The 13,128-nt window shown below is 42.6% G+C and overlaps 1 protein-coding gene across 1 annotated transcript in view; it reads right to left on the reverse strand.

Annotated features, from left to right (window-relative positions):
• Positions 1–2,508: 2,508 nt before the first annotated feature.
• KCNQ1 (potassium voltage-gated channel subfamily Q member 1) overlaps positions 2,509–13,128 on the reverse strand; it is a 640,238-nt gene continuing 629,618 nt past the window's right edge. Inside the window, exons 19-20 of the transcript XR_003853206.1 lie at positions 2,841–2,965; positions 2,509–2,665 (exon numbers count right to left, since the gene is read on the reverse strand). The gene's annotated coding sequence lies outside the window, so the exon portion shown is untranslated. The remainder of the gene's footprint in view (positions 2,666–2,840; positions 2,966–13,128) is intronic.

The raw sequence follows: 13,128 nt of genomic DNA on the forward strand, positions 1-13,128 counted from the left end.
ATGGACGTCTAAATTGTGTGGCCATAAGAAAAGTGGGTTTCTTTTAATTAAGTCAAAACCGACTCTTTTTTCTCCACCAAAAGCATCGGCAGTGAGTTTCGCGCATAGAAAACGCAGAAGTGCAGGCAGAAAGGGGCACCCGGGCTCAGCGCACCTTCCTGCCTCGGCCTGTTAAGTCCACTGCAGGCCAGCTGTGGCACAATGAAAGGCAAGCAAAGTGCTCAGTGCAGAAGGGCAGGTCTATCCCTGATCCCAGAAGCCATTGCCAGGGCTGCACGTGCAATAATGAAGCCAAAAAGATCGGGACTTTCGTTTCAAAACAAAGTTGAACACAGTCTCTGCTTCCGAAGTGCTGCTTACCGGTACGACAACGGACCCGGAAAGCCAGCGAAAAGTTCCAGTCCAAACGTTCAGGCCGCTCTTAGGAAGTTCATATTGGTTTGAAAGATCTGCTTAACCTGACTCGCTGCTGCATGTGTTTGCCATGTGGTATCCGATCTCCATTACAGCTGGAGCACCAGTAAAAATGGTCTAAGATCATTCACCTGACAAATCTGAAATTATTCAAAACTAATCTGAAAACCTGGCTTTTTAAACAAGCATTTTATAAAGATAAAGAAAAGGAGAAAAACAGTTGAGCGATAAGGATGCACCAAGCTAGAAGTTTTTAGTAACCTACATAAGCATATTAATGTTAAAATCAAACTGCCTAATTTGTTCCTAACAATCAGGTTTAACTTACACACCTAGTTTATTATTTTACATTGTTACCGTACTATGATGGCACACGAGTAATTTGTAATCTATACCACCCATATTTCTCTTTATCGTGCCTTTCTGTAAACCGTTGTGATGGTATTTAACTTAACGACGGTATAGAAAAATTTTTAAATACATAAATAAATAATTGATCTACATAGATCAGGATGCAAGTGTGCTGATGCTTAGCACTTCCCTTACACCCCCTCCCCCCCCACACCCCTCCCCCCACAGCTGGCATCGCATGATCACATGCAAAATAGGAATACAGCACAAACAGCCGCTGAGTGATTTTAAAAAGCAAGGGGTGTGAGCATAATAAAAAGGGATAAATCTAGCACAAGTTGATCAGATGATTAAGGGAATCTGAATAGCAATGTCCAGTACTGGTGCAATATCTGTTATATGTGATTTGATAGATACTAATGAAATTATTATTTTAAATGCACATCTTTTATTCTGAAAAAATAACCTGAAAAAACTATAAGGAGTAAAATATATTAGGGCAAAATATAGACATCAGATTAAGGAATATAAATTTAAAGAGAAAGAAATATAGCCAAGAAAGAAACCAGCTGATATTTTGGAGAAGCTGGCCAGTGAAATTTATTACTCAAAAACCGTAACCACACTTCCTCAGTTAAAGACACAAATGTGCAGCAGATGTTTCTCATACGCATTGGACACACACAGAAAAGTGATCGACAAGCTTTCAGCTTGTGAGCAGCAATGACAAACCTTGACGACTGGGGCTACTGCTTGCAAGTTTCAAATTTGTGCCTTTTTTTTTTTTTTTTTTACTCTGTGCTCCAGGGGCAGTTATATCATTAGGCAGGGTGAGGCGGTCTGTCTGGGTTCTGCATGTATCATCGATGTGACGTATTCTGCTAACAACTTGTAGTTTCTGTGTCGGGGTCTATTATAGCCTGGCTTGTTCTGTTTTCCTGATAGGAGATGTAGTGAAGTTTTAGGGCCTGCTGTAATATCTGCAGTGTTGCCTTTTCATAGGTAGGGTGGTTACTGAGTGCTAGTTTTGGTATGGGAGAATTACTATAGTATAATTGTAATTCAGTTTACTCATGGCTTTCTGAGGGACAAGTCCACATCAAACACACTTTTCAATAGGTCTATGGGTTCTAATTGTCTTTCTTGTAGGTTTTTCGGGTTGGCACCACAGCAATATCATGTTGTGATATTTTTACCTCAGACTATGAATTTCCTTTCTCACGTAACATCTATTATAAATGCCCAGTTGTTCTGTGTGGTGAGAACCAGGAGGGAAGGGGCACAAGGCTTTAAAGCTCCCCTAAGGCAACTAATACCCTTGCACCAACCTGGAGTCTTCCACACACAGGACCCACCCCCCCCCCCCCCCCACCCATTCACCCACTTCTCCAGGGGGCAAATGCTGGGGAAACATGGGAGGCAGGTTATAGGGTTCCTGGGAATATGGCAGGGTTGCTACATCCTAGAGATATCATCACTGAAACTCTGCCTGCCACTCCTCTGGGAACTCTGACCCCTGCTTGCCCCCTTCTGCAGCATTTTTAAAATGACCAAAAGGGCCAGAATCCAAGGTGCCCCAGCTTGGTCCTCTGCCGTGCCTGGAGTACCATCTCATCGCTCACCTCGGGCAGCAGATTGCCTTGAGCCTCCCCCTTGCTGTACGCCAGGTATCCTAAATTCCCTTTCAAAGTCAGGGTTGCTTCGGTTCTCTGAAGGAAATTTACTTGCCTGCTGCTGAAAGTCCAGAAGTGGTGTCTGCTGGCTCCTAGGGATGTGCGGTAGTTTAAAATGGCACGGGAAATTGCCGATGGCGTTCGTTTCATGCCAGGCCGCTTCTGATCCGAATTGACACGAAAAACATTTCACTTCGTTAGCCTGTGTTAAGCAGTTTTAGCCTGTACTGAAATGCAAAAATAATAAATTAAAACCAAAATGAAACAAAGGTTTATACAATGCCCACTCCTACCAACTACTTAACTTGCACGGCCAATTAGGACTCTGCTTCTTTGAGGGCTCTCTGGACCATAAAGAACCGTTTTTGTGTTTTTTTGGAGGGGGGGGAAGGGATTCTTTACCTCGTCTTCAAGCCATTGATAAAGCCCAGCTCTTTTTTTTTTCCAGCGCAGTAGAGGTGCACACAATTATTCAGAAGAGTCCAACTTTAACTTCCCTTTTGTCTAGGAGCCAAGGAGAGGGGCACCTGGAGAATGGAAAAACAAGGAACGCTAACTCCTCAGACTGAAGTCTTTGTTAAGGTGGGATAGGGAGGGGGGGAGAACTATGCAGCACTGCAAATTCATGCTCTTGATTTGCAGATTATTTAAAAAAAAAAATTCTGAGATTCAGGACATTTTCCTACTCGCTATGAATTAATTGCTGACATAAGATCAGTTTTATAACATCCTAGTCCTGTCTAAAGCAAAGGAAGGAATCATTTCCAAACAAAGCCTGGCTTTGCATACGGCCAATGCAGACCGGCTTCATAAACGTTCCTGGCTCTCTTGGTCCGCAGCTGAGAATGGCATAGCTTTCGCTCATGGTTGGTTTGCTTCTCATGCTGTTTCTACATTGCCTGGCTGGTCATCATCCCTGTCCTGGAGGCACACCCAACCAGTCTGTTTTTCAGAATATTCATTAAAAAAAACAAACCATGCAGGAGTAACATTTTGCATATACTGGGTCTCTAATGTATACCAATGCATATTCCTTATGGGTATCCTGAAGACCAGAATAGGTGTACCTCCAGGTCAGGGCTGAGAACCACTGCAGGGTAGGTAGAGAAAACAGAAGCACAGCTAAAAATGCAGGTGAAGTGTTTATTATGAAGCATTTTATTGTACTTTCTACTTCATCTATATCTATACATTTCAACATTCTCCTACACTGGGGCAGCGCAATGCAAACTTGTTTCTAACATCTAAGGTGAACTTACTTTCTAAGTTAGTTTCTGTACCTCAGACAAAGTTTCTTCATGTTCAAGATTTATTAGAGTCAAGTTTATTTCAGAGAATTGCTCTGCAATAGTTTATTCTGGTCGGTTTAATGTAGGTGACATAAAGAGCACATGAAATCCCAAAAGCTTAGGAGGTAATTTTCAAAAGGTTTTACACACAAATCTTTTGAAAATTGCTACTTTTATGCATGTAACTCCTTTGAAAAGTCACTCTATAGGGCTGAATTGTCATAAGAACATAAGGTTTGCCATACTGGGTCAAACCAAGGGTCTATCAAGCCCCGTATCCTGTTTCCAACAGTGGCCAATCCAAATCACAAGTGCCTGGCAGGATCCCAAGGCATAGATAGGTTCCATGCTGCTTATCCCAAGAATAAACAGTGGATTTCTGCAACTGCACCTTAATAATGGTCTATGGACTTTTCCTCACGGAACTTGTCCAAACTGTATTTAAATGCAGATACACTAATAGCTTTCACCACATCCTCTGGCAATGAATTCCAAATCTTAATTATGTGTTGAGTAAAAAAATATTTTCTCTTGTTAGTTTTAAATGTATCACCTAGTAACTTCATTGTGTGTCCCCTGGTCTTTGTACTTTTTGAAAGAGTAAACAGCTGATTAACATTTACTTGTTCCATTCCACTCAAAAGGTTTTACACATAGAAATGGGCTTTTGAAAATAGCTATGATATATGCTATTTATATGCATGTAACACCTTTGAAAATTCACTCCTTATGTTTTAGGATGAATATATTGAATATGGATTAGAGTTTTAAATAAGGGCAAGATTCATTAAGCATTTTCCCCCATAGATCCAAAATGGGAAAAGCCCTACAGGATACACAGCCCTATATAAAATCACATTTCAGTAAGCGAAACTAAACTGTGGCTCTTACGCAGGGCAGTGAAGTCTACTGATCCCATTTTGAAGATCAGCATTATAATGATCATTCAAAGTTTGCATCCCAGAAGAGAAAGACCCTTTTGACGTTATAATTTGGCATTAGATGCTGATAACTGGAGACCAGACATATCTGGCCTGATTTTAAAAGGGCCATGCGTATAAATTTCAGGGGTTACGTGCATGGGCGGGCCTTGTACACACTGCACGTAACCCCTGTTATGTGCCGCAGTGCCGGGCCTGCTGAAAGGGGTGGCACAGGGGTGTGGTCTGGGTGGAGGGTGGGCCGGACAGCCAGGGAAGCTGGCAGCTGGCCGGCACATGGAAGATACTGCTCTTCCAGAGGAGTAGTAAGCATTAAAATAAAAAATTAGGGGCTAGGTAGGGTTAGGTTAGGGGTCGGGAGGAGAGGGGAAAAGGTAGGAAGTTAGGTTCAGGGAAGTTTCCTCTCAGTCCACTCAATTGGTTGCATCGCTGTGAGTAGGTTATAAAATTCCCCCCTGCACGCGAGTTGCGGGCCACCCGCATGAGTGCGTGGATTTTAAAATCCATCACGCACGTGCGTGCGGGCATCAGATTTTATAACATGGGTGTGCATATTATAAAATCAGCATGTCCGTGCGCATGCTGGAAACTGCACGCACAAGGACGCAAGCATGCAGGTCTTAAAATCGACCCCCTCCTTTATTATGTGATATTTTTCATAACATTTATTCTGAGAAATTTGCCTGTTTCAAAAATAAATAAATAAATAAATAATAATGTACAAAGGAATAAGCGTTCACGTGACAGCGTTGAATATTCAGAAAGTACTCCATATATCTTTTTTGCAGCATGAAGAAAAAAACAAAGCTATGGCACAGATGTTTGGTCAATTATATGGCTCAGAAGTTTTGCAGAATGGAGACTTGTGTGTTCATTAGCTTCTCTATCATGGTATTCCAGGTAGCCCGCAGAGGGGAGAGAGATTGTAATTCTATCTTTAACTAAGCATGAAAGGTGACACAGGGAGCTAGCATCCATAGAAGCAAGCTATTAAACAGTTTCTTAGTAGTATGACCTGTTTAGTTAGGGATCAATGAATTTAATATAAACACAGATTGGTAGTGCAGGTGTATAGACTGGCAATCTTAGTATAAACCATGCTTAATACTGTATATAGACAAAAGCTTTTTATGTAGGGATATAGCCAAAGAACTTGCATAATTTTCATGTTTAGACTGGTTGGTCATACCAGCCAAGGGAGCCCAGGTGTTGCTTATGGAACCCAATAAAAACAGTTCACATCTCAAGTATTTGCAGTGATGGCCAAGTGAGTCTATCTACTGGAAGTAGCAGAGACCACAGAAACAAGCTGTGCTAAGTCGAGCTCAACTACGTGGCTATCCTGAGTCACCAAAGAACTCTCTCTGGTTCAGGGGGTGGCCAACTCCGGGCCTTGAGAACCACAAACAGACCAGGTTTCCAGGATATTCACAATGAATGTGCATGAGGTAGATCTGCATATACTGCCTCCATCATATGCAAATCTATCTCGTGCATATTCATTGTGGATACCCTGAAAACTTGGCTTGTTTGTGGCCCTTGAGGACCAGAGGTAGCCACCCCTGCTCTAGTTGTATATCCAGATGGTATCTCTACCACCTTTGTTTACTGAAGCAATTCCTCCTTTTACACTTTGGTTGAATAGGATTTATTTTATGGGTCTAATGTGAGAGTGATCCAAAGATGACGTAGGCTTCAGTTCTCAAGGACCATATAATACCCTTTCTAGAATCTTCCTCCAGCTCCTTTAGAAATTACACACACATGCTTGAAATTGTGGTCATCGTATCAAAACCTGAAAGTTACTTGTCTACTGTTCCCATGGGGTAAGAGCATTTTAAGTGTGCAGCAAGTGAATATTTACAAGGACCTCGATTTTGCTCGAAAGCCATAGAGCATGTACGTGGCACACAAGTCCACTTTGAAAATTAGTGGGAACACGTGGGACCCTCTGGGGCATACATGCGCAGATTGACACCCACTAGGGAGTAGGTGCAAATGTCAATGCATGCATTTACTTGCTTCCTTTAGAAAAATTGAATGCACTTTCGTAAATGGTTTCCCTGCCCCGAACTCCGCCCCCCCGCTCCCCCGGCACGTTTCTTTGCATAGCGCATAAAGATACATGCGGAATCCTTTCTGCACTAGTTTTACATGTACTACCCTGGGGCAATTTTCAAAAGCCCACTTACGCGTATACATCCAAGTTTTAAGTATGCAAATGCTTTTGAAAATCAGGCCCATACTGTGCACAAGAAAGCATCAGCCAGTTGCCTCTCTGTGAATCATTTGGTTCAGAAAGCATAATTTAAAGCAACATTGTTAATGAATTCCAGGGGGCAGATTTGTGGGTCTGTATACACAAAGAACCGCTTCTGTGATATCTGGGATAAATGGAGGGGAGGGGAGAGGAGAGGGTATAAAATAGGGAGGAACCCTGGGTCATCGTGACTGAAGCCTCATGGTGCCATAGCCTGACAGATAGGCCGATTCAATAAAAGGTGCTGGAGAGCCAGAACTCAGAGTTGAGCGCCCGCTCTCCCATTGCACGATTCTGTATTTAAATGAGGCCCAGCGCTACTAAGGAGGCACTAGGGACCTTATAAGAAAATTCCATCAGACGGGGGAAATATGCAGGGTTTTTTTGTCACCAATTAAATTACCTGATTTGAATCTTATGGCTGTTCTAGAGATGCCAGAGACTGAACTGGGTACTCGTTCAACTCTTATTGCTACATTTCTTCTGGAGTCAGACAGAGACTGAGTTTTGAAGTTTTTTCGCCATCGATTGGAAACTTTCCAAAATTTAAAAGTTTGTGTATACCCGGATCTTGCTAGGCAGACCCAAAAGAAGAGGAAGCAGTTCTAGTCATTGAGGCCTTGGGTGTTAAGATTTGGGAGCATTTTTTATTCTTAAATTTCTGTGTAAATGTATTATAAAATACCTGCTCAACTTACTTCTTTTTTGAGCGATAGATCTTCGCCGTTATTGGGCTCTTTCCCATTGTGTCCTAGTTGATCTTGTATATTCAGATATGTACTGTTCATTTTATGCATTATGAGCCTCCCCCACTGCTAATATTTACCTCCTGAAAAATGTATCTTTTTCCTTAGGATGAATTTAGGACTTCTATGAATTGAGGACTAAGATTTTTTAGACTCTTTATTTTTATTACCTTTGGTTTAGTATTGATGTTCATTTTGTTTGTCTCCATGTTTACTGATTCAAGTGGATTCTTGATGTATATATAAGTAAATTCAATAAATAATAATAATACACAGATGAGGGTTCCAAGATGGCCACCAGATGATAGAAGAGCTTGAGGAATGTAAAGATCAGGGAAACGGGGGCTACTACTCCTATCCCAGACCCATTGCAACCGACTATTCAGGGGTTTCTCTACCCGGCCGCTAGTGTGAGTACTCCAGAGGCATCCTTTGCCTTCGGATCCTTGCCCATGAGGAGCAGATGGACCAGTCACCGGACATTCAGACCACGCTTAACCCTGGAGCACCGCTGACCCCCCTCCTTTACCTACAATTCCATGAATTTGGATTTCTCTTCACCACCATGTGGACCGTCAAGTCCTAGATTGGTGGTTTTGGAGGAAAATGCTAATGCTGAGAGAATGACTGTGTTGGCCCCTTCTGCTGGCTTTGAGGCCTCAGCGATTTTGAAGAGCTCTACGCCAGGGACCGATGTGCCAGCCCTCCCATTGGTGAAAATTTCAACTTCAAAAGGTAAAAGTAAAGATTCTGGGGAGTCGAAGCTTGGACAAGAAGATCGAGGTATGGAATTTAAATTAATATGTCCGGCCTTACCGAAGCCATCGGTTATTACTATGGACTCTTTGTGGTCTGCCTTAATGGTTTTTGAAAGGTCTATTTCTTCTTTGGTTGAAGAATCTTCTGCGGGAAGATTTCAAGTTTTGGAACTGGAAACAGATTCTCAGAAAAAGAAAATTTCAGCTCTAGAACTTAAAGTTACCTCTTTACAGCAAAATCAAGACCAGTTAATCAAGCCTGATTTTTCACATTTGTGAAGATTGGAAAACATTGAAAATTCTATCCGCTGTTTAAATCTACGAGTCTTGAATTTTCCCCAATCGAATCCGTCTCCTGCGGACTTAAATATTTTACTGAGATACTAGAAATTCCTCAAGAAATCATGCCTACATTTGCTAAAGTTTATATGACAAAATCCATAAGATCAGATAATTCGGAACAAGTTTTGGATGCAGAACCTGATTTAACACAGCTTTTGGAAACTTCAACTGATATTGTGATAACCAGATGAGACACTCTTTTTTCTTTCATGTGTTTTCTCTCAGGACAGAGATTTGATATTAAGGTCTTTCTTCTGCCATAGGCAATCTTTATTTCTTGGGTATCCTGTCTGGATTTTTCCAGATATTACCCGTTCCACCCAGGAACATAGGAAAAAGTTCCTTCAAATGTATGCAGAGGCTTTGGCGGTGAGGGCTAAATTTAATCTTAGATTCCCTTGCCAATGTATCTTAATTCATCAAAATGTTAAACAAATATATTTCAATCCAGAACATCTATGTATTTATTTAGATTCTTGTACTTCAATTGGCACTGTCTAAAATGTATAAGCTCGACTGCGATAATATAGGTAAATGGCATAGTGGCAGCCTGTTTCATATATTATTACTATTGTATAATTCTGCTCCTGTTATTTTACATTTTGGAACTCCCTTCTATTTCTTTAATATTACAAGAGAGATATGCTATGTTCCTGAAATAAGATAATCACTAAGTGTACCTTTTTTTCTTGTAAAATTCTCTCTTGTATTTTTTCTATAAGCTGTAATACTTGTTAATTTGTGAAAATGCAATAAATAAAATAAAAAAAAAAAAAAAAGATCCTCTTTCTTTCTGATTTATAATTCATTCTGAAGGAGGGATTGGTGCTTCCTGGTCTTTTGGCTAAATCGTGTAGTAATACTTTGGCAGGCCCACCACTATAAATTGGACTGAACAGTGGTGCAATGAATGTCGCACACCCTGCAGCATCAGTGCATGTAAGCTTGGACAGCTGGCAAATGAGCAAGTGAAGACGACTCATGAAGTAGATCCTTTGTAAATCAGAGATGCAGCTAACACCACTCTTGTGAATTGCCTGGAGCACACGCGTGTACAGGTGAGAAATAAGTTAAATACATACATGCAACTCATGTTATATTAATTAAATACATACATGCAATTCATGTTGAGCTACCACTGAAAAGGCCTGAGCTAAATACACAAGAAGTGTAAGAACTCAAATACTCTGTAGGAAAAATAAAGGAAACCTAAGAATAAGTCCAAAAGAGGATGCAAGAGTCAAAAAAACAGGAAAATTGCAATTTTCAGAAATCTAGTTAGTACGTGTTTCAATCTTTTGTGTGAACTGCTCATCAGTCTATCATGTGCTTTACTAATAATTGATAGAATGCTTTTTTGCACAGTTTTTCCGTGCTACTGTAGCAGGCTCGTCGACAGGAAATTAAAAGCGATTTCTCTCTCTTGTTGGTATGTTGGACAATCCCTAGGAACAGAAAAGCACTATGGCCTCACATCACTTGCAGGCATATTATGTTTGTGCTTTACATCAAGGGTGAGCAAGCTGTGGGGGAGGGCACACTGACTGCCCAATCAGGAAAGGAAACCTATCTACACCGTGGAGTCTTTCTGCCGCAGAGGCATTGCAAGCTCAGAAGCTGCCAGGGCATAGTGACATCAGTGTAAGCAGGCCAGGGATTAGCCATGCGTCTCTTTCAGTGGGCCAGGGGGAGAGAAGCTTCTTCTGCTGAGGCGGACCCCAGGTGAGGAGTTGTTTACTCTGCAGCAGGACTGGACAATGGGAGCAGCCACTGCAGTGCCACCCTCAGGCCTCAGCCCAGGAAGAGATGCTGCTGCAGCTGGGTCCCCTATCCAGGGAGAGAGGTCACATCTGTTGCCTGCTGGGGGGGGGGGGGGGGGGGGAGAAGAATGAGCAGAGAGGATGAGGAAGTAGAGGAGACACAGACAGGAGGGTGGGGAAGGGAGAAAAAAAGGCAAAAAGTGTAAATTAATTAAGTAAGCAAATCAAAATATGAAAAAATGAGCAAATTAAGGAAAATACAAAAATAGAAAGAAAAATTAGTAAAATAGTATAAAAGCAAAAAGAAAAAAAAAAAAAAAAAAAGAGGAGGACAGGGCGGGATGGAGTTTTTCTCAGCTCCTAAAAAATATTGCCTGGCACCTAAGTTTTTTTGAAAAAATGTTCTACTCCTTACCATTGTGGTGTGTGTCCTGTGTGCCTGGGTATGTTATGCAGAGCTGGCGCAAGAGTATTTGGCATCCTAGGTGAAACGTTGACCATGCGTCCCCCTCCATTCCCAGCTTACCTATTGGCAACAGCTCCCTTCTTTGGCTTTCCCCCTCTGAGCCTTGAGCCGATGGGATTTTTGCCACTCTGGGCTACTGCCTAGTTTGCCTAATGGAAGCACGGGCCTTGGGGGTTATGGATTGTGTATCACTGTGTTTGTCTAGTGTGCTTTGGGCTGGGTGTACTCTGTGTGTCTATGTCTCTCTCTGTGTCTGGAACATTTCATGACAACTGTGCATGTAAAATTAGGCATATACACCCTGCCTGCGCTTACTTTTCTCTGCATGGGGGGGGGGGGGGGGGAGGGGTTTCCAATGTTACATTGCTAGGTGTTTTATTAAAGCCTTGTTATCTTTGTGCCACATGTGTGAACGCGTGACAGCTCCCAGATGCGCACACGTGCGTGCCGGGTTTGGATCTGGCCAGCTACACCACACCCAGAGCAAGCCACAAAGCAGTTCAGCACTGCAGACGCTCTCTGTACTGCTAAGCAGCGCCATCTGTGACAAACTGCTCCATCTCTGCCTGACAGCCCCTTTGTCTAACACGAGTGCAGAGGGAAGCTTGGCCGCACGGTGCATTAAAGCCTTGCCTTGACCATATCAAACGAGCGAGTCAGGGGACATTTTCCCTTTGTCCAGAAAAGCACAAGAGAGTCTTTTGGGTCCTCAAGATGTTTTGCAAGGCACTCTGTTCCCACATTGATAGTGGAAAAATATGATGTTGTAGGCAGAAATTGGCAATAGTGAAGCTCTCCTTTGAGCATGTTCATAATATCTGTGTTTAATTTAGATGTAAACAGGATCATTTCTTTGGGGAAGTGGCTGTTGCATACATTTTTTTTTTCCTGAGCTTCAGAACTATGGGATTCAGATTTTCTAATAAAGTAGAAGGTATGGTCAAGAAATGTAACTGTCCACAAAATGTCTTTTTTAACTTGCAAAAGCAGAGGGGTAATTCGGAGCTTTTAGGATGGCACTGCAAGTTCAAGAAGAATCTTACACGGTCCCCTGACACGGAACAGTGATTCAACATGCTGCATCAGGAGGGACCTTTAAACCTAGAACGATAGAGGCTACAAGGGAATTGAATGGCACATTTTTTGTGGACTGTTACATTTCTTGACCATAACTTCCACTTTATTGGAAATTCCTGAGCTGGGTTTTGCTCTTTCGCCGTTTGTTTGTGCTGTATTCAGATTTTCTGCCATATAAGGACCTGCTAGGAAAATAATTCTGAAGAATTACAAATGCAATTCTGGTGCTGCAGGATTGATGAGAGCCCTTATTCCCTAGTTATTTTCTGCCATCAGTCCTCGCTGCTAACTTATGTGACATTGTGTGTGGTTTTTTTTTTCCCAGTTCAACTTTTAGACAATTCATAAATCACCCTTGACCACTGGACTTGTTGAAAGAATAGATATTTAGGCCTGCCACATGGTTCGGAGACGGGCCTTCATGCTTGCAAACAGAAAGCACACACCAGAGGCTTGGTTTGGGATTGTGCCTCTCAGGTTGACTGCAGCCGCAAGCACGGAGGAGGAAGCGCTGGGAGTGAGGGAAAGAAACGGGAAGGGCGGAGTCTCAGGCCGCAGCAGCAGGCAGTGGTCAGTCTCAGTCGAAAGGCAGAGTCCTGCAACAGTCCACAGGGAGCTAGGGCGTGGATCCTCATGGGTGGGGGTAGGGAGGGAGGGAGGATGGATAGAGAGGGCCGTGCACTGAGACTCCACTTTTCACTGGAAGACCCTGCACCAAGTTCCAAGCAGAAAGTAGCAAACTCATTGCCTTCCAAGCTTGCTACAAAAAAACTTCCTCTTGGACTAATGCACCTGCAAGGAAATAGGAAAACAACACAATTTCTGATCCCCCCCCCCCCCCCCCCCCCCCCCCGCCTTACACCTCTCCTCAGTGCAGATAATAGCACACATCCCACCTTGGTGGACCCCTCATTGCAAACAGTACCCCCGCAAGGAACACATCTCTTCAATGCATTTAATAGGATAACCCTCCCCCCACCCAGAACACCTCCCCTCAAGTGCAGATAATACACCCACCTCCCACGGGAACGTATTCCCTCAATGCATATAG

Source organism: Rhinatrema bivittatum, chromosome 17, assembly GCF_901001135.1.
Source record: "Rhinatrema bivittatum chromosome 17, aRhiBiv1.1, whole genome shotgun sequence".
NCBI classification, from domain to species: Eukaryota; Metazoa; Chordata; class Amphibia; order Gymnophiona; family Rhinatrematidae; genus Rhinatrema; species Rhinatrema bivittatum.